At 43.4% G+C, this 23,027-nt stretch overlaps 2 pseudogenes; one reads left to right on the top strand and one right to left on the bottom strand.

Annotated features, from left to right (window-relative positions):
• The first annotated feature begins 778 nt into the window (after positions 1-778).
• On the top strand, positions 779-1,476 carry LOC100392026 (large ribosomal subunit protein eL31 pseudogene; annotated as a pseudogene).
• A 1,248-nt stretch (positions 1,477-2,724) lies between these two features.
• Positions 2,725-3,661, bottom strand: LOC100391662 (small ribosomal subunit protein uS4-like; annotated as a pseudogene).
• Positions 3,662-23,027: the final 19,366 nt, after the last annotated feature.

The following is a 23,027-nucleotide window of genomic DNA, read 5'->3' as shown; positions in this document are numbered from 1 at the left end:
CTGATGCGAGCCAGTTCTAGTCCCGGCTCTTAAAACCCCTAACATAGTTTACATTTCCTGTAGTGATACAGTAAGATTCTTCAAGACCAACTCTTTCATGAACACCTATCAAATCTGGACATAAGGCAAAAAGCAATAACTCGTCACTTCGCCTCCAGCCAACTCAAGAACAATTTCCTAAAGCAGCTCTGAAAATCACAAAAGAAATAGTGCATGGATTCCAGCCCCAGTAGGCTTCTGGGCTTGGTGTTTCTTTAATGTCATGTAAATTTCTCCAAGTAAATATTCCTTAAAAGTGAATCAAATTTTATTTTGCTTTAAAAAGAAATAGAGAAGAATATACTCTTTGCTTGTATCCAGAATATTTAAAGAACTCTTACAACCCTATTTTTCAAATGGGCAAAATATTTGAATAGATATGTCACAGAAGAAAATACACAAATAGCCAATAAGCCTGTGAAAAGATGCTCACCTTACCAGTTAGGATCATGCAAATGAGAAATGAGATTCTACTACACATCCACTGAAATGGCTAAAATTAACAACACTGACAATTCCAAGCATTGACAAAATTTGGAACAACTAGAACTCCCAGTAATTTCTGTTGACAGTGCGAGACGGTTCCGCAGCTTTGGTAAACCGTAGGGCAGTGTCTTATGAAGTTAAACATACACCTGCCATAGGACCCAGTCATCTCCTGAGACATATTAAAATATGTGTATATAAAAGGGCATATATACAAGTAATAGCACCATTACTAGTAATAGCTAATAACTGGGGCTTATCCAAGCACCAAAACCCAGTGATAAACAAATGATTGTGTTCCTTTCCAACTCGGACCCGACAGAATGGCTCCCGCAAAGAAGGGTGGTGAGAAAAAGGGCCGTTCTGCCATCAACGAGGTGACGACCCGAGAATACACCGTCAACATTCACAAGCGCTTCCGTGGAGTGGGCTTCGAGAAGCGTGCTCCTCGGGGACTCAAAGATTTTCGGAAATTTGCTCTGAAGGAGATGGGAACTCCACATGTGCACATTGATGCCAGGTTCAGCAAAGCTGTGTCGGCCAGAGGAATAAGGAATGTCCCACACCGAATCCTGTGCCGTTGTCCAGTAAACGTAATGAGGATGAAGACTCACGAAATAAGCTGTATACTTTGGTTACCTGTGTACCTGTTACCACTTTCAAAAATCTACAGACAGTCAATGTGGATGAGAACTAATCACTGATGGTCACATACATCAAATAAACGTATAAAATTGCAAAAACAAACAAATAAATGATTACATATCCATACGATGAAATACTACACAGCAATAAAAATCAATGAAGAACTAATACGGTAATCAACGTGGATTACGCTGAACAAAGGAAGCATAACACAGTGTAATACATCTTGTGTTCCATTCACATGAGATTAGAGAACAGGCACAATTCATTTGTATTGACAGAAAGTTGCCTGGGGTTAGGGGTTTGTAAGAGGGGATCAGATGTAAAAGGGCAACAGGAAATTTTTAGGATGTTAGAAAGTCTATATTTTTCTTTTCATGGTGGTTATACAACTATACACAATTAGCAAAAGTTCATCAAACTAGACCATTAAAATGGTTGAATTTAATCTAAAAAAAAACCCTCACACAAACCTGTCTCTCCTACTCATCTGCCGGCTGATTTTGGTGCGCAGAGAGACGATGAAAATCATGTGCTAATGATGGTGGTGCCCCTATTCCCTGGGTCTCTTAATGATTGTGTGGGGCAGACTCTCCCCAACATTGCTGACAAAGGAATCCCACACTGGATTGGCATATTGCTGAGAGATAAATGGTTAGAGTTTTGTGCTCCTGAAATATGGGGGGTTATAGAAGCAATCATTTCCTTAACTAATACATATGTGTCCAAAGTAAGACACACAATCAAGACCACCTACTTTGTCCTTGCTCAACTCACATTATTTAACTAGAGAAAAGTCAGTGATAACATCAATGTCCAAATTAAGAGAACAATTAGGTAAATTACGGCATGTCCACGCTGTATAGTATTTATATAACCACTTACATAATAATTATTGGAACTCTCTAGTAACCTTGCAAACACACTCACAATGTGAAATGAAAAAAGCAAAACCCAGAATTTTATCGACACTATTGTGTTAGGGTGCCCAGACGCCTCAACTTGTGTTCATGCAAGTCTTTAAACGTGGGCCTGGCATACCTTTGCATGTGGTACTGAGGAACCTACTGAATACAAATTCATTATAAGAAGAGAATTAAGTATCATCAGCTCAGCTTGGGAACAGAGTCAGCCAAGAAAGAAACAGGTGATCCTAAAAAGATTGTCAGCCATTTAATTCGCTCTCCCTCAAACCGGGGACTCACAGATGCTCAAACGAGTTTGGCCTGCAATTAAAAGCCTGTGAAAACCACAAGCACGGCTCCATGAAGACCTCCAGGTTTGCACTGCGCGATAGCCCGTGTCCCTGACCCTAACACCGTGGACTTGCTGACGGAGTGCAAGGAGGTAACCAAGGAGCCGAGCCAGTCTTCGCGGGCTGCTGAGAGGGAAAACGGAAGAGGGGAACCCAGCAGCAGCACCAGCAACTGGAGACATTCCTTTTTTTTTTTTTTTTTTTTTAATTTTAATTTTTATTTTTTATTTAAGGGCTAATCCTGTTTATTCAGCAGGAAAACTCGGCAATCCACGAGCCCAAGAGGGGGACCGGTGGGCTTAATCCTCCTCCCCGTCATCCCCAGCTCCAGCCCCGCCCTGGCCCTTCTTGGCATTCTTCCTCTTCACGCGGCCCGGGCGGGCGGGCACCCCCGGAGGGAGGGCGGAGGGAAGTCGAGGTGCTTCTGGGAATCCAGGCAGACAGTGAAGGACGGGGTGCTCACCACCCGCTTGCGGACCCTGATGCGGCGCTGGCGGATCAGCACGCGAGCGTGGTGGATGGACTCCGAGCCCAGCTTGAAGACCGGGGTCTGCAGGCGTCTCAGAAATGCTCAACCTTCAGGCCCAGGATGTCATCCAGCTTCATCTTGCCCTCATCCAGCGCGCCTTGCCATCTTGGCCAGGGTAAATCTGACCCTCCAGACCTCACGTTTGTTCCGGAGCCCATACTCGGCGATCAGCTTCAGCTCTTGGTGGAGACGAGATTTCTCTCTCTCTCTCTCTTTTTTTGAGACGGAGTTTCACTCTTGTTACCCAGGCTGGAGGGCAATGGCGCGATCTCAGCTCACCGCAACCTCCGCCTCCTGGGTTCAGGCAATTCTCCTGCCTCAGCCTCCCGAGTAGCTGGGATTACAGGCACGCGCCTCCATGCCCAGCTAATTTTTTTTTGTATTTTGAGTAGAGACGGGGTTTCAACATGTTGACCAGGATGGTCTCGATCTCTTGACCTCCTGATCCACCCGCCTCGGCCTCCCAAAGTGCTAGGATTACAGGCTTGAGCCACCGCGCCCGGCCTGAGACGAGATTTCTCGAAGGGTCTCCGTGGGGTCCCTTAAGTTTTGCTACAAACCCAGCTCCAGCCCACTGGCATGCTGGCTCCGCTTACCCGTCTGCGCCTAAGTAGGGGACCCCGTCACTGAGGAAAAAAAAAGAGACATTCTGAAAGGGAGATGCTTAAAAGGAGAGGAAAATTGGAGATGACACATGATAGCTGGGAGATTAGTTCCTGAGAATTCAAGAACTGGTTAGGAAGGATGTGAGAACGACTGGAATTTCTGCAGAATAAGTAGGGCTAGAATCAGAGAAATACTGTCTGATTACTGCTAGTGTGACCTGACATCTACCCCCAGGCTGGCCTAGCGTGCATACCCATAAAACCTGTCTGTGCGTGTTTTGTGTGCATGAGTTCTTTTCATCATGTGTTTGAAAAATACAGACAAACATATAAAGTGTAAAACAGAACATATAAAAATTAAAACAGGCCAGGTGCAGTAGTTCATGCCTGTAATCCCAGCACTTTGTGAGGTCAAGACTGGAGGATTGCTTGAAGCCAGGAGCTCAAGACCAGCCTGCACGATATAATGAGACTTCATCTCTGCAAAAAATCCAAAAATTAGCTGGGATGGGGGTAACAGCCTGTAGTCCCAGATGCTTGGGAAACTGAGGCAGGAGGATCACTTGAGCCCAGGAGGCTGAGGCTGCAGTGAGCCATGATTGCACCCCTGCACTCCAGCTTGGACGATAGAGCAAAACCCTGTCTTGAAAAAAAAAATTTTAAACACTGTAAGATGATAGGATTATAGATGAATTTTCTTTTGTTTTGATTTCTGTACGTTATCATTGTTTTTTGCAGCTCACTGCAGCCTCAACCTCCAGGGCTCAAGCAATCCTCCCGAGTAGCTGGGACCACAGAGGTGACCACCACACCTGGCTAATTTTTAAAGTTCTTTAAATAGAGACACTGTCTCACCGTGTTGCCCAGACTGGTTTCGAACTTCTGTACTCAAGGGATCCTCCTGCCTCTGCCTCCCAGGATTACAGGTGTGAGCCACCATGCCCAGCTTCATTGTTTTAACAGAACCGAATGTGATACAGAATTCAATCCTCCAGTTATTTGTTCTATAATTACTGAATAATGTATTCCTTCTGTTCTCATAGCATAGGCATTACAAGAACAGGAAGACTAAGACATTGGGATCTCTTACATTCTACGATAAACATAGATCTATTATAAAAAAATATTTTGGGGTCCAACAAAGGTTAATTTTTATGTTTTTATATCCTGTATATCATCTCAATAGCAATTTACCATTCTCCTGGAGTTTGATTATGACTCTTTTCATAGAAATAAATCTGAGGCAGCAAATAAAGGAAACGTTCCCTTGGCCAGCAGGGACATTGTGAATAAGCAAAGGTTAGAATTTATTACAGGTCATTTCCAGTGTGTCTTGACGCCCTGGCTCACCGGTGATTTACCTTGAGGAATAACTAACCTGAATCTCTTCACTTAGAGGGAAGGAAAAGTTCTCACACTCTCTAGAGATGCCATGTGTTTATAGCCAATCCTATCTAGTGAAGTCTCAAAAAACAATTCCTGACCATTCATTGGTTCATTGGGCATTTATTCACTTCTTCATCCAACCCGTATATCTGGGCCTGACATCCTGTCAGATGCTGGGGACAAACAGCTCCATACAGTAGATGTTCTGCGGAAACACACAGAAATAATTAGGCATCCAAAGTAATTCATGTGTCTTGGGGAACATAGTTGAAAGAGACATTAACTTTCTCTAGGGGAAAAGAAGGGACAGTGGTCTGCCTTCCACAAGGCTCACCGGTTTTCTAGGCCACAATATCTGTTCTTATTGCCCATCCCTGACTGCTTAGATGATGCTATGTATTTAAGGTCATTCTATGGCAGCATCCATCCCCAGGTATCAGTGGTTTATATTATTTACCAACAAAGTCTCCAAAATATAGTACTTAAAAGAATGGAAACATTTTTCTTACACACATAGTGATCCTGCCATGAGCAGGGAAGTTGGGAAGCAGCCCTACTCCACGAGGTCACACAGGACCCTGCACCTTACTCCTGCACCATCCCCTTTAGTACCAGACCTGGTTTTTTATTTTTATATTTATTTTATTATTTTATCTTTTTTAATTTTTGTTGCATTTTCGGTTTTGGGGTACATGTGAAGAACAGGCAGGATTGTTGCCTAGGTACACACGTGGCAGTGTGATTTGCTGCCTTCCTCCCCTTCACCTATATCTGGGATTTCTCCCCGTGCTATCTCTCCCCAACTCCCCACCCCCTGCTGTCCCTCCCCTGTTTCCTTTTGACAGACCCCGGTGTGTGATGCTCCCCTCCCTGTGTCCATGTGTTCTCATTGTTCAACACCCGCCTATGAGTGAGAACATGCGGTGTTTGATTTTCTGTTCTTGTGTCAGTTTGCTGAGAGTGATGGTTTCTATATTCATCCATGTCCCTACAAAGGATACGAACTCATCGTTTTGTATGGCTGCATAGTATTCCATGGTGTATATGTGCCACATTTTCCCTGTACAGTCTATCATCGATAGGCATTTGGGTTGGTTCCAAGTCTTTGCTACTGGAAACAGTGCTACAATGAACATTGTAAGCCTGTGTCCTTATAATAGAACAGTTTATAATCCTTTGGGTATATACCCAGTAATGGGTTTGCTGGGTCGAATGCAATTTCTATTTTTAGGCCCTTGAGGAATCACCACACTGTCTTCCACAATGGTTGAACTAATTTACACTCCCACCAGCAGTGTAAAAGTGTTCCTATTTCTCCACATCCTCTCCAGCATCTGTTGTCTCCAGATTTTTTAATGATCGCCATTCTAACTGGTGTGAGGTGGTATCTCAATGTAGTTTTGATTTGCATTTCTCTAATGACCAGTGATGATGAGCATTTTTCCATATGTTTGCTGGCCTCATGTATGTCTTCTTTTGAAAAGTGTCTGTTTATATCCTTCACCCACTTTTGAATGGGCTTTTTTTTTCTTGTAAATCTGTTTTAATTCTTTGTAGATTATGGATATTAGCCCTTTGTCAGATGGGTAGATTGCAAAAATTTTTTTATAACTAAAATTGCTTTTGTTATAAGAATTTATCGTTCTTTCCCAAACAATGTCCACTTTTTCTAATACAAGTACACTAAAAGTATGTATTAGGAAAGAATAGTGGAGGCAGGCACAGTGGCGTGCACTTGTAACCTCAGCTACTTGAGAGGCTAAGGCAGGAGGATCACTTGGGCCCAGGAGTTCAAGGCTGCAGTGAGCTATGATTGTGCCATGGTACTCTAGCCTGGACAACAGAGTGAGATCCCTATCTCTTAAAAAAATAGAAAAGGATGGTGGAAAGATATTAAATTTGTTTGTTTTCCTTCAAAATAAGGATGAAAGAACAATAGATTATTTTTGGTCTTAAAGGTGGCTTAGAGTCTGTAATGGTTCATTTTTTTCTGTCAACTTGAAGGATCTTATTGGATGAGATTAACATTCAAAACTGGGAGGTTGTTTATGGATGAGATTAGCATTTAAATCCGTGAACTTTTGAGTAAGCATATTGCCCACCATAACGTGGATGAGCCTCATCCAATCACTTGAAGCCCAACAGAACACAAAGGCTGGCCTCCTGGAGCAAGCAAGGATTCTCCAGCATACTGCCTTCCAGCTTCATGTGCACCACTGGCTCTCCTGGATGTCCACCTCGTCAGCCCCTCTGCAGATTTTGGACTTGCCAGTCTATAATCACATGAGCAATTCCTTATAATCATCTCTTTCTATATGTAGATATTCACATCTTATTGGTTCTGCTTCGCTGGAGAACGTTGACTAATACCAAACCTAATGCTACTCTGTTTAACAACATGCTATTTAACACCGAATCATTGGATCAAAATCCTTTTCTTATTGGTAAGGAATACAAACATAAATTGAACATTGTTCTAGACTGGAGAAACTGAGATCAACTGGGATTAAATGGTATTTGGATAAATCCGGTGTTTCTTTTTCACCTCCTTAAAATTTGGCAGGTCCAAGGGGATCATATTGCATGAGACAAATAGTATTAATTCCATCACCTTTTAAATTTTCCTAGATAGTTGATTCTACCCATTGATGCATTGACTGTGATTCTCGCTCTTGGACACATTTTTTTTTTTTTTTTTTTTTTTTTTTTTTAGAGACGGGGTTTCACCATGTTGGCCAGGCTGGTCTCCAACTCCTGACCTCAGGTGATCCACCTGCCTTGGCCTCCCAAAGTACTGGGATTACAGGCAGAGTCACCGTGCCTGGCCTGGGCACACATTTTGAATTCCAGAAAAGCAAGACCCAAATATATTAGGGCCAAGTCTCAACAGGAGCCTGAGTCTTGGGGTTATCACCTCTTGGCACCCTAGCACTATTCCCTTCTGGATAATTTCCTCACTATCTCCTTTTCCACAGAGATTTCACTTGAGACTCAGGACTCATATTGAGGCAGCTTGAGTCATAAAATGTTTTCAATCTCTATTTAGATTTCAACACATACAGTGTTTATTACATGCCAGGCATTGTCATAAGCACTTTTATAGAATTCATTCATTACTCATAAGAACCCTATGAGCTGTGTTCTATTATTAGCATCCATAACATAATAGAAATTATATTTAATCTCTGAATGAGTAATATAGCGATTTAAAGACAATTTAAAGAGATTTAAAAAGCCAACTTTAGGCAGCTGACCTCATAGCAGCACTGAGATTTGAATCCAGGAAGTCTGGCTCCAAATTCAGTTTTAACCACAATACTCTGATGTCTTTCTACTTGCTTTAAGGAAAACAAGAAACCGCTGGACCATCTGCCTCTGGCCCAGGAAATGTTCAGCACTGACTTCTCACATTAATTGTTATTTAAAATATTACCAAAGATGAGGGTGCTGGTGGTGGCATCCTTCTCGGTTCCCACCTGGCTCCCTACCCCCTGAAGACCTCTAAGCCCCCTACTAGACCCAACGGGTCCCCACCTGGAGGTTTAGTTCATGTTGATTCAGAGACGGCTTGATCCCCAAGAAGAGTTTTAGGAACTGTATGTAGGGTTAAAGCTCATTGACCCGGAACCAAGCCAACTTCCTGCTAGCTCTGCTTAGATGTACTTTGTTTATGGAGTTATTTCCTTAGGTTATTTTACATTTTATTTCTGCATTTATTCATTTACTGAGATGGAGTTGCACCGTGTTGCACAGGCTGGCTTTGAACTACCAGGCTCAAGCAATCTTCCTACCTCAGCCCCCCCGTAGCTGGGATTACAGGCATTCGCTACTGTGCCCATCATCTTCCTCATCTCAAATACAAGGCCTGTGCTACAACATTAGTAACGGGGTGCCTGCTTTGCTCCCTTGCGTCAATTTCCTACCTTGACTCCTGGCTTCGAACTCTGCTTTCTGTCTTGCACTTCCCATAAAGTCCTGGCCCTGAACTGCGGGGTTCCCGATCCTCTGGCTAGGCTCCCGATACCAGCCATCTCTAATGCCACCTGCTCTCCTGGTAGGCTTTTTTGAGGCTCTGCACTGCCCACATGCCTGGTTATTTACCTGCTGCATCTCCCTGGACATCCTTGTGTTACCTACTACTGGAGTCAGTTTCAACCTGGTAGAATGATCAGGTTTGGAGGTTTTAGCCTGCTCTTGGTTTATCCATCACCAATGCCAAAAGAACCCTGTTTCTGACCCTAAACCCAATCCTAATCCAGCTGAAGACAGGGAGATGCACACGAATGGAGGAGATGGCAATCAAGCAGAAAGCTAGAGGTGGGAACACTGAGTGACCAGTTATGGTCTTAGTAAGCCTGGATGGCACAGAGAAGCTGTAATAGTATTTTTTTTTTTTTTTTTTTTTTTTTTTTTAGGTAACCAAGTGAGGTTCCAGAGCTGGTGAGTGCTGGAATTGTAATTTAGCTTTTGGGGTAGTCTAACTGTTTTTTTTTTTTTTTTTAAGAAGGGGAAAAAAGAAAAAGAGGGAAAAAGGAATATTACTTCATTCCTAAAATGGGTTTCAATAATGGCCAATCAATATTTTGAGTGTTTAAAGTGGTTAATGCATATTTTATGTGTTTAAAATGGAGAGCTCTATTGTGTTTATTTGTTCTGGCTCTGAGTTCAAGTCCTGGATATCGTTATCAATTTGTTGTCTCGTTGAATATAAATCTCATTATGTGTCTTATGTATCTGTGTGTTAAGATCTCTTATTGTTGCATTAATCCTTTTACCCTTGCATCCTTGTAGCTTTGAAATCTATTTTATTAAGTGTGAGAATTGCAACTCCTGCTTTTTATTTATTTATTTTTGCTCTCCATTTGGTTGGTGAGTTTTTTTCCATCTCCTTGTTTTGAGTCTTTGTATATCTTTAGATATATCGTTAGATTTTGTGGATAATGTATATTTTGTGTGTTTAAAATGGAGAGCTCTATTGAGTTTATTTGTTCTGGATCTTAGTTCCAGTCCTGGATATCGTTATCAATTTTCTGTCTCGTTGAATCTAAATCTCATTATGGGTCTTATGTATCTGGGTGTTAAGATCTCTTATTATTACATTAATCCTTTTATCCTTGTAGCTTTGAAATCTATTTTGTCAAATGTGAAAATTGCAACTCCTGCTTTTTATTTATTTATTTTTGCTCTCCATTTGGTTGGTACGTTTTTTTTTCCAACCCTTTATTTTGAGTCTATGTATATCTTTGGATATACCGTTAGATTTTGTCTGTATCTTTTGATTGGGAGATTTGGTCGATTTAAATTTAGGGTTGCTGCCATTTGATATTAACTGGCTATTTTGTCCTTTTGTTGATAAAAATTCTTCTTTATGTTAATGCTCTTTACTTTTTGGTGTATTTTTAGAAAGGGTCATACTGGTTGTTCCTTTCTGTGTATAGTGCTTCTTTTAGAAGTTCTTGTAAAGCAGGCCTGGTGGTAATAAAATCTCTGAGTACTTGCTTGTTCCTAAAAGATTTTATTTTTCCTTCAAATGTAAAGCTTAAATTGGCAGGATATGAAATTCTGGGCTGAAAGTTCTGTTGATTAAGTATATTGAATATTGGCCCCCACTTTCTTCTAGCTTGTAGGGTTTCCGTTGAGAGATCTGCTGTAAGCCTAATAGGCTTACCTTTATGGGTAACTTGATCTTTCTCTCTGGCTGCCCTTAATATTTTCTCCTTCGTTTCGATCTTGGTGAATCTAACGATTATGTGCCTTGGGGTTGGTCTTCTTGAGGAATATCTTTGTGGTGTTCTCTGTATTGCCTGGGGTTGAATAGTGTCCTGCTTTGCTAAATTAGGAAAATTTTCCTGGATAATGTCCTGGAGAGTATTTTCCAGCTTGACTTCATTCTCTCCGTCACATTCAGGTACACCAATCAAGCGTATATTAGGTCTTTTCACATAGTCCCATATTGCTTGGAGACTTTGCTCATTCCTTTTTATGCTTTTTTCTCTATTCTTGTCTTGTTTTGTTTCATTAAGTGATCTTCGACCTCTGATACCCTTTCTTCTGCTTGATCCATTCGGCTGTTTAAGCTTGTACATTTTTCACTAAGTTCTCGTGTTGTATTTTTCAACTCCATAAGTTCATTTGTATTCCTCTCTATATTGTCTATTCTTTTCAACATTTCATCTAACCTTTTTTCCAAGTTCTTAGTTTCTTTACATTGGGTTAGAACGAGTTCCTTTAACTCCCAGAAGTTTCTTATCATCCACCTTTTAAAGCCTACTTCAGATAATGGAACACAGTCCTTTTCCATCAGGGCTTGTTCCGTTACTGATGAGTCCTTTTCCATCAGGGCTTGTTCGGTTGCTGATGAGTCCTTTTCCATCAGGGCTTGTTCTGTTGCTGATGGGTTCTGATTTTGAGTAAACTCGGCCTTCTTAGGCTGTTTTTTCCCCTTCATTGTAGATGAACCGCCTTTCTAATTAGGTTTCTGAGTCGACGTCCGACTTATTGATTCCCAGTGCTGGGATCCGAGCCACCCACTGTGGCAGCCTAAATAGCAGCGGTAAGACTGATGGTGCTCTTCTGCCCAGGAATCTCTGGTCTGGCTTCCCTCTTGAGTCCGCAACAAGCGGCTCTGACTTCCCGGAGCTCCAAACTCCGGTCAGTAGGGGAAGCGGTCCCGTTGGCTCTGCATGAAGAGCTGCTGCGCCGAGACGCCGGCAAAACCGCTGCGGCGGCCACAAGAGTCGCGCTGGCGACCCGTGGGGCTCCTCCACTGGGAATCAGCTGATCGGTGAGTGACGAAAATTTGTCTAAAAGTGTGGCGTCGTCTCGTTCTCTGGGCTTTCACTGGGAGCTACAATCCTGAGCTGTTAGTGGTCGGCCATCTTGGATCGATCCTCTGTAATAGTATTTTTAAAATGTATTTGATCTTTGTCCTGAGTTCCTGCTACAGAGCTGCTAAAACCCTTTGAAGCTCCTGAGTGAAAGGATTATCTCTGTTATTTATAATGAGCGCTGTTAGATCACACTGAAGCTCACGTTAACAAGGTAACTTAAGGTGGGGTCCCTAGATAGCTTCAGAACAGGATGGTCACTAAAAAGACCGAGTGACTGGAGGCTTGGAGCTGACCTCTGGGAAATGGGATTATAGAGACTGAGCTCTATAAACTCCTGAACAACAGATTCAGAGAGCTACTAGGTGCTGGGAGGTGACCCACCCAGAGAGCGCAGCATTGAAACTCTGTGCCACTCTCACCCCACCCCCCCATACCTTGCCCTCTGCGTCTCTTCCATTTGGCTGTTCCTGAGTTCTATCCTTTATAATAAGTCAGTAAATGTAAGTAAACTGTTTTGCTGAGTTCTGTGAGCTCTTCTAGCAAATTATTGAACTTGAGGAGGAGATCTTGGGAATCCTCGATTTATAGCTGGTTGGTCAGAAGTATGGGTGGCCTGGCCTAGATGAGACTGGCATTTGAAGTGGGTGCAGCCTTACAGGACTGAGACCTTAATCTGTGTCGTCTGCACTAACTCCAGACAGTGTCATAATTGAATTTTTGGATACCTATTACAGGCAGTTAAGACAGGCATGAGTTGGGCAGGAGAGGGCTCTTCCCACCCACCAGGAATGTCAATGTCAGGTGACAGTTTGATGATTATCACATTGCCTCTCTAAAAGTGATAAATTGGCAGCCAGCCTCCAGAGAGAGGCCATTTCTTGATGGTCCCCACCTGTTGCACTGAAGTGTTGACTGACCGCAGACACCAGAGAGGCAACTTCCCAGACATGCACATTAAGAGACAAAATGGTGATGGCCAGGCGCAGTGGTTCATGCCTGTAATCCCAGCACTTTGGGAGGCAGAGGCGGGTGTATCACGAGGTCAAGAGATCGAGACCATCCTGGTCAACATGGTGAAACCCCATCTCTACTAAAAATACAAAAATTAGCTGGGCATGGTGGCGCGTGCCTGTAATCCCAGCTACTCAGGAGGCTGAGGCAGGAGAATTGCCTGAACCCAGGAGGCGGAGGTTGCGGTGAGCCGAGATCGTGCCATTGCACTCCAGCCTGGGTAACAAGAGCGAAACTCCGTCTCAAAAAAAAAAAAAAAAAAAAAAAAGAGACAAAATGGTGGAGTATGGAGGCAGTCCACTGGAAAAGGGAAGAAAGCCTCAGATGGGCATGCATACAACTTCCTAAACATACTGCGTGTGCTCAGTTCCCAAGGGTTAAGGACAGCACTGTGCGTGCAGGCGACCCACGCTCAGGGAAGAATCATGGAAAGGGGGCGCAAGATGCCAGAGTTTGCCAGCCCATGAAGCCCTAGGATCACGGTTAAATGGGGCACTTGACCTTCTCAGCGCCTGCTTGCGTCTATTCTGAAAGCACTTTCTTTCTTTTCCTGCTCTAAAGCTTTTTAGTAATCGTCCACCCCTACACTGAAACTTGCTGCAGTCTTTCTTTTCCTGCCTGATGCCCCTCAGTTGAATTCTTTCTTCTGAGGAGGCAAGACTTGAGGTCGCTGCAGACACGTACGAATTTGCCACTGATAACCAGGATATCTTCCACTGGCAACATACCCAGTTGGTGTCGGAGGATTGACTGGCATCAGAAACCATCCCAGAGAAGCTATACATGGTAAGGGCCCTAAATTCCCAAGGGAGCATAAAAACAGTATTTTAGAGCTTTGGTTCAGTTCTACTGGAAGGTGCGATGTAGTACAAGCTTATGTTAACAAGCCATCTTCAAATCAAATGAGACATACAGGCTCTGAGCAGTTGCTCTGCCCCTCAGTGATGTCGCAGGAGCTCTTAACCTGGGGTCCAGGTATGCTTAAGGGTCTATGTACAGGCTTTGGGAAATTGTTTGCTTATGAGTGTTTTTCTGTCCTTGAGGCAAGACTGAGTTGCTTAGATCAGATTCGCACAGAAATTTGGGGCCGACACCTCTAGAAACTTTCCCACAACTGTCAGCAAGGCTAAGTTAAGGAGGCAAACACTTTACATATACATAAATATGTGTATATCAGGGTTGAATGTAGACCGCAATGTGTTAAATCCCTCGTATTTACAGATTCAACACGATCCTTACTCACAATATATTATATAATACATGAGGGTCTACATTCAACCCTGTTCTTTTTAAAGCTACTGGCAATGTGACTCACCAGCTTCAGCATGTGATGCTGATTGGAATGAGTTGAATCAATCTGATAGCATCAGAGACTTTAAAGTTAATGAAAACAGAAAGTCTGGAAAAAGACCACACCCTGGGGAAGTGATCAGAATGCAGAGGAGGTCGATGTAGTTTCCATGCATAACACAAAACACAGGAGAGAGCTGTTTCCAGGTGAGTTTCGGGTGGGCGTGGGTGCTGCTCTGGCAGACCTTACCTAAAGAGAAGCCTTGGTCTTTTCCTAGAGAGAAACTGAGTAACCTGAAACTTCAAAGAAAGAACGCTCCTGACCTTGTGGTTCTTACTGACCTAGGATCAGCAACTGGCCTTATTTGAAAAGTAGTCATGTAGCAATGTGGGCCGAGGTGAGAGCCACAGTGTGTTACAAACGCTGGAAGAAGTTAGAATTTTTTTTTTTTTAAGTTCTTGAGACAGTCTCATTCTATCACCCACATTGGAGTGCAGTGCCAAGAATATAGCTCACTGCCACCTCAACCTTCTGGGCTTAAGCAGTCCTCTCACCTCAGCCTCCCAAGCAGGTGGGACCAAAGGCCAATACCACTACACCCAGCTAATTTTTTTTTTTTTTAATTTTGTAGAGACAGGGTCTTGCCATGTTGCCCAGGCTGGTCTCAAAGTCCTGGGCTCAAGTGATCCTCCTACTTCAGCCTCCTGAGGGGCTGGGATTACAGGTGTCAGTCACCCCACTCTGCCCAGAGAGCCTCTTTGATGGGTCACTAATGTGTTTTTGGCCCATGGAGTGTTTTGAAAGTAATGGGAGCCCACATTGACTCCCAGTTAAGGGATTTCACAGGATAATAAAGATTTCTGTTTATTCTGAAAAGTCTGAAAACAGAGCAACACTGGCCTCAAGTGCCCACTTGGGACCATTTGGTGACAGCTGTCCCTTCAGAAGGTGATGAGTTTGCAGCTATCCTGGGGCCCACTCTTTGGAGAACAGGCATTGTGTTATTGGGGAATTGAGAGGTGCAGAGCTGAAAGACAGGAAAGAATTGCTGAGTTTTTTTAAGCAGAAAAAAGGGGGAAAAGAGGAAGTACCCATGTTTACTTTGGGTCTGGCCACTGTTTTACCCGGGGAAGTGTGAAATTGTATATTAGAGCCTTTGCCTACCTCATGGCACCTCATCTGAGCAGAGGGCCGAGTCCACTCTTAGTAGAAGTTCAGTAGGCTCCAGGAACATTCCACTGGGCCCTCCGTGTGTCCTTGGGGACCCTATTCGGATCTCCAACGCTCTTTGGCCTGGAATTGGTTTTATTCGTCAGCCCGGCATTGCACTTACCCTTCACAATCAGGACAGCTTATTTCTGGTTTTCAGCTCCTTCTCCCCAATGCCAACTCATACTTGACTTCCATATTCACTCCCAGCTTCTAATGGACCAGTGTTATCTATTTCAACAAACAGACTCTGGTTACCTATATTGTGTCAACTGCACAAAGTGCTGGGGAATTGAAGACAAGACATTTCAGTCACACTGCCAGACAGCGGCACAGTGTGACTGAAATGTTTGTGGGGAAGGCAGACCATCCGACTGGGTGATGAAAATCTGTCCACCAGATGGCACTCGAGAAATTCCAGTGTAGTAAAACAACTGTAGAAAAACTAAAAAGGGAGATGTGCCCCGTGGAAGAATAAATAGCACTATGACTTCTACTTCACGTGTACTTTTATTTTCTGTCAAGCACATGACAGTTACATTCCCCAAACCCCTGGACTCTGGGTGTGATGTTCAGATGAGGAGGAACACAATTTTCCACGCTCTGTCTCCCTCCCCTGCAACCAACCATCCATGACCTCCTGAAGACAGAGCACTGCAGGGTGAGACTAGGAATGAACTGGCTATTGGTGAGATGTGCTTTGGTGGTGGGGGGGGGGATTCCTCCATTTGAATGAAGGGCTGATTCTTATCTGAGTTCCCTCCCAACTGGCTGTCCCTGGGAAGGGAAGGGATATCTTTCTTCTCCTAGATTCTGTGGCACTGCTCTCTCCTTCTCTGCTCATCTTCTGTGTAATTTGATTAGAAATATTTATTTTTTTAATGTGCAAGCTCTTCCAACTGTTTATAGCTTTCACATTTTTTTCTGAGTATAATAAACTCGTTACAAGAAATGCAAATAGATTAAAAATTTAGAAAAAGTATAATTCCTCTATAATTCAATTATTGGAGATAATCACTGTTAAGAGTTTGGTGTATATTTAGAACAAGGTTTCTTCATCTCAGACCTGTTGGTATTTGGGGCCAGCAAATTCTTTGGAAAGCTGCTCCATGGATTGTAGACTGATTAGCAGTAGCCCTGGCTCTGCCCATTAGAGGACAGCCTCACCACCACCCCCGCTGCAGCCTGGCTGTGACAGTGTATCCGGACATTGCCAAATGCTTTCATATTATACATACTTCAGGCAACTTGCTTTCTAACGTACATTTTTTGTTGTTGTGTTTTAACAATAGAGTTTGGTCATCTTTCCGTTTCAGAACATCTGGACCTACTACATTCTTCAGTCAATTCTTTCATGATCTATTTAACCGGGCATCTTGTACCAGTGATCATTCGGACCACTTTTAATTTTCTTACTTTTACAAATACAGCTTGGTGAAAAAAGGCATTTAAAACACAAACAGTAGCCACTTGTAAGGGAAGAGGAAAGGCATATTTCACAGCAGAGGGAAAACAAGTATCGATATTGCTTCCTTTTACTTATAAATCTTGGTTGGTGAAGGGCGTGGTGGCTCACGCCTGTAATCCTAGCACTTTGGGAGGGTGAGGCGAGTGGATCACAAAGTCAGGAGTTCAAGACCATTGGCCAACATGGTGAAACCCCATCTCTACTAAAAAATACAAAAATTAGCTGGACATGGTGGCTCGTGCCTGTAATCCCAGCTACTTGGGAGACCGAGGTAGGAAGATTGCTTGAAGTAAGACCCAGGAGGCGGAGGTTGCAGCGAGGTGAGATCGGGCCACTACACTCCAGCCTGGGATACTGAGCCAGACTCCATCTCAAAAAAAAAAAAAGCTTGAGGTCAAATTAATGGGTCCTTCCAGTAGTCTAGATATGATCAAAGCTTTAGGAATGGAGAGGGATAGAAAGCAGAATTCTTCAGCATACCATGAGACAAAGTAGCAAGCGGAAGGAACAGTGTTTGTTCCTGCTTGCCAGTGTAATTCTACAAAGTCCCTGGCTGTGAGGCCAGCAGCTCTCCAGAAAGATACTTTGACAAAACAGGATAGAGCTCATGAACCCCCCACACCTCTTGCCTGAGTCACTGTATTTCTTAAATGTTAATTGACCCTAGTCCTTGCCTTTTCTTACACAAGGTAGCATCTCATGGGGTTGGTCTTAATGCTTCTACTGCCTGGAACCGAATATGCTTTAGTAAACTACAATCAAATGTACTCTTGCACCCAACCTTAGATATGAGAACTACAATCAAATGTACTCTTGCACCCAAACCTTAGATATGAGCTTGCACATACTGAACCTTCACCACCTACCAATGGGCGAAACACTGCTGTAGAGGGGTCGACGCAGCTTAGAAAGACTCCTCCCGGGCTATGGGCCTCAATCTGTGGTCCTCAGTAAGAACTGTGAATAGCCGAGCGCGGTGGCTCACACCTGTAATCCCAGCACTTTGGGAGGCCAAGGCAGGCGAATCACAAAGTCCAGAGATCGAGACCATCCTGGCTAAGACAGTGAAACCCCATCTCTACTGAAAAGAAAAGATTGGCCAGGCGTGGTGGCACACACCTGTAGTCCCAGCTACTCGGGAGGCTGAGGCAGGAGAATCGCTTGAACTAAGGAGGCAGAGGCTGCAGTGAGCCAAGATCGAGCCATTGCACTCCAGCCTGGGTGACAAAGTGAGACTCCGTCTCAAAAAAAAAACAACAAAAAGAATTGTGAATAAAAGGTACTTTAATTCTTTAAAAGCTTGATTTTTTCCCTTGGGCATTTTGAGGTCTCTAAGTAGCCCATGGGAAAGCAAATCCTGAAGACAAAGAACTGGTAAGATGTCAGGAAATGCCAGAGGAGGAGAGAGACGGTCAAGTGACAAGCAGGATACCAGAGCCCATGGGACATATGTGGCCAGCGAGAAATTCTTCATGGGAAAGCGGACAAAGGACCTTTATAAAGGTCTCAACTCTATGTAAAGTGAGCAGCAAGAGAAGTCCAGAAACATTGTAAATAGGAAACATAAAAAGAAATATCTGTAAATCGTACATTTAATAAGGGATTAATATGTAAAATATTTGAGTAAATGCAACTCAATAACATGAAAACAAATAACCCAATTTTTTAGAATGGTCAAACAACTTGAACAGGCATTTCTCAAAAGAAGACACAGGAGCCGGGCGCGGTGGCTCACGCCTGTAATCCCAGCACTTTGGGAGGCCGAGGCGGGTGGATCATAAAGTCAAGAGATCGAGACCATCCTGGTCAACATGGTGAAACCCCATCTCTACTAAAAATACAAAAAATTAGCTGGGCATGGTGGCACGTGCCTGTAATCCCAGCTACTCAGGAGGCTGAGGCAGGAGAATTGCCTGAACCCAGGGGGCGGAGGTTGCGGTGAGCCAAGATGGCGCCATTGCACTCCAGCCTGGGTAACAAGAGCAAAACTCCGTCTCAAAAAAAAAAAAAAAAAAAAAAATACTCATGGGCAGAGCCAAAGTATCAACTGTAATACATGTAAACAAGGCATCAGTAAAACATGCGTGAGTGAAGAGACCAGCAACCAGAAGCAGCAGCAGCATGTGACAAGCTGGCCAGGGAAGCAGGTAGAAACGCTGAGACTGGGAAGAAGCTGATAACAAGGAAGAAAGAAGCTGCTAACCTGGGCCAAACCTCCACAGCTGCTACGACGCCTGGGACTCTCACAGCTCCCTTCAATATAACAACCCCGGTGTCATCTGGGACTATGTCAAACCCAGTCACAGTGGCAGCGGCAATGAGCATGAGAAGTCCAGTAAATGTTTCAAGTGCTGTTAACATAACCAGCGCAGTGAGCATAGGGCGTCCTGTAACTATAACCAGCCCATTATCCATGACCTCTCTTTTAACACTCACCCCCACCCCGGTCACTGCCCCAGTGAATACAGCACACCCTGTCACCATCACATCTCCAATGAATCTGCCCACGCCTATGACATAGCCGCCCCTCTCAATATAGCAACGAGACCTGTAGAGAGCATGCCTTTCTTGCCCCAAGCTTTGCCTACATCACCACCTTGGTAAACAGTATTATAAAATCAAAATATGGGTCAAAGTAAATATTTACCAGCAACTTAACTTTTAGTTGATTAAAGCAAAGAGTAAACCATGAAATTGGGAGATTTTATTACATTAGTTAATAAGAATGTGGTAGCATTTTTCTCCAATTTGGCTGGGATTATTGAGAGTAGGGTGTGTATGTAACTTATCACTGGACCACTTTAGTTTAATCAGAAATTCCTTTTAGCTGACAACATTGCTTAAACAGGATAGGAGCTGGCAAGATGAAATGCCAGAATTAAAAACAATCATAAATAAGTAGAACCCACTTCAAAATAATAAAAAAAAAACAGCATTACTATTTCTAAAAAAAAAAGAAGACACATGAATGGCCAATTGGTACATGAAAAAAATGCTCAGCATCACTCATTAGAGAATTACAAATTAAAACCACAATGTGATATTACTTTACACCCTTCCACTTTACCTTCAATCTTTTTTGATAAAAGCTAGCTTTTTAGGGGAAATTCTGTTGTTTGCACCAACATGGATGAATCTAGAGGATATTATGCTGAGCGAAAGAAGTCAGGCAAAGAAAAACAAATACCGCGTGATCTCATTTGTACGTGGAATCTAATCAAGTTAAACTCTCAGAAGTAGAGAATAGGACAACGGTTACCAGAGGCTAGTACAACAGTCAATAATATATTCAGTATTTTGAAATAATAAAAGTAAATTTCAAATGCCTCACTATAAAATATTATAGGTGAGGTGACAGACACGTTAATTAGCATGCTTTAAGCACATCACATTCAATACATATATCAAAACATCACATTGTAAGTCATCAATGTATGCCATTATGATTGGTCAATCAAAAATATTAATTTTATAAGAAAAATAAACAGGAGATTAAAAAAGAAATAGTTAAAACACTTTAGATTTAGTTGTAAAGATATGTCCTCCACTAACTCAATTTAGATTCCATTGTCTACTCAGAGTCAGAACCTACAAGATGTTTCTAGTACCGGGCGCGGTGGCTCAAGCCTGTAATCCCAGCACTTTGGGAGGCTGAGGCGGGTGGATCACAAGGTCAAGAGATCGAGACCATCCTGATCAACATGGTGAAACCCCGTCTCTACTAAAAATACAAAAAATTAGGCATGGTGGCGTGTGCCTGTAATCCCAGCTACTCAGGAGGCTGAGGCAGGAGAATTGCCTGAACCCAGAAGGCGGAGGTTGCAGTGAGCCGAGATCACGCCATTGCACTCCAGCCTGGGAAACAAGAGCGAAACTGTCTCAAAAAAAAAAAAAGAAGAGAGAGAGAGAAAAAAAGATGTTTCTAGTAAAGCACAACATGCTTGCTAGTTCAACTGGTTTCAAAAGTCAGAGCACTTATTAGACAACACCAAAAATCATTCATCAAAACTCTTTGGACAGGCATCGATGTTAAACAAGTTAGTTCCACCACCATAGCCACCACAGCCACCACAGCCACCACAGCCACCACAGCCACCGCAGCCACCGCAGCCACCACAGCCACCACCGCCACCGCAGCCACCACCGCCACCACCACCACCACAGCCACCACAGCCACCACCGCCACCACCACCACAGCCACCGCAGCCACCACAGCCACCGCAGCCACCGCAGCCACCGCAGCCACCACCACCACTGCAGCCACCACCGCCACCACCGCCACCGCAGCCACCACAGCCACCGCAGCCACCGCAGTCACCACCGCCACCGCCGCCACCACAGCCACCACCGCCACCACCTCCACCACAGCCACCGCAGCCACCACAGCCACCACCGCCACCGCAGCCACCACCGCCACCACCACCACCACAGCCACCGCAGCCACCACCGCCACCACCACCACAGCCACCGCAGCCACCACAGCCACCACCGCCACCACCACCACCGCAGCCACCACAGCCACTGCAGCCACCACCGCCACCACCGCCACCGCAGCCACCACAGCCACCACAGCCACCACTTTCACTCCCTACTCCACTTCCCGTAGTCTATGAACTGAAGGAAATAAAATATTCTCACCTCTTATTATTAAAAATATAATAAAATAGTTTAGCATACATATTAAAATTGTTTTATCTTCTGCTACTAAAACAAAAAATATATGCTTAAGGAGTTTTACTTGAATTACATTAGATCACAAAGTAGTATCTCAATACACACACACACAATATTCAGAAAAAATATAAACACAAAAATAATACAAATAAAAATTAATATAACAACTATTTACATAGCATTTATATTGGGTTAAATATTATAAATAAACTAGAGATGATTTAAAGTATACAAGAGGATGGGTGGGTGCAGTGGCTCATGCCTGTAATCCCAACACTTGAGAGGCCAGGGTGGGAGGATTGCTTGAGCCCAGGAGTTTAAGACCAGCCTGGGCAACACAATGAAACTCTATCTCTACAAAAAACTTAAAAAGTTAGCTGGGCATGGTGACATGTGCCTGTGGTCCTAGCTACTTGGGAGGCAGAAAAGGGAGGATTGGTTGAACCTAGGAGGTTAAGGCTGTAGTGAGCCATGTTCATACCACTGCACTCCAGCCTGGGTGATAGAGCAAGACCATGTCTCAATAAATAAGTAAATAAACTATATGGGAGGATATGCATAGGTTATATGCAAATACCATGCCACAGTGTTTGGATTTTGGAATCTGAGGGGGTCCTGGCACCGATCACCTGAGGATACTGAGGGCTAACACACACACCCATAGAGTAACTGTATATGCATCTACATGTGTGTATGTCTACGTATGCATATATACAGTATATAGTCAAGCACAGTCTTCCTAAAATCATGTGTGTTTCTTAGAAAGTGTAATTATTCTAAAATTTTCCTCAATGTTCTAAGTTTGATGGTGCATGCCTACTTTTTCACAAAGAATTGTGACAGACTTCCTAAAAGCAAAAGCAAATATCTATATTTAGGTCTAGTTGCTGAAGTACTCTATAAAAAGTTAGCATATTGGTATTTCAATTTATATAAGAACTGGTTTACATTCATATTCACATTACTTAAAGCAATTCTTTAGACAGTGAGTGTTAAAACTATAAGCCAAAATATATGCCTCATCCTTTTCATGGATTCTTCACATGCTTATAAGAAAGCTGTTTAGGCAACCAACGTAATTTATATCTGCCTCAGTTTCTCCATTTGTAAAATGAATATAATAGCATCTTACCACATAGACTTGCTGTGAACATTAGGTTAATAGTTGCAAACTGCCCAGAAAAGTGCACTAAGCACATCATAAGCCTTCCACAGCAGAGCTGTTACAATCATCATCACTACCACCATCACTACTACCACCACCTTCATAAGCCTTCCACAGCAGAGCTGTTACAATCATCATCATCACTACCACCATCCCTACTATCACCACCTTCATAAGCCTTCGACAGCAGAGCTGTTACAATCATCATCATCACTACCACCATCCCTACTACCACCACCTTCATAAGCCTTCCACAGCAGAGCTGTTACAATCATCATCATCACTACCACCATCCCTACTACCACCACCTTCATAAGCCTTCCACAGCAGAGCTGTTACAATCATCATCATTACTACCACCATCACTACTACCGCCACCTTCATAAGCATCTCAATCGATTCTTAGTAAAGGTGTAGAGTCTAAGAACACACGA

Source organism: Callithrix jacchus, chromosome 7 (assembly GCF_049354715.1).
Source record: "Callithrix jacchus isolate 240 chromosome 7, calJac240_pri, whole genome shotgun sequence".
NCBI lineage: Eukaryota > Metazoa > Chordata > Mammalia > Primates > Cebidae > Callithrix > Callithrix jacchus.
This window is presented reverse-complemented; position numbering and strand designations above follow the sequence as displayed.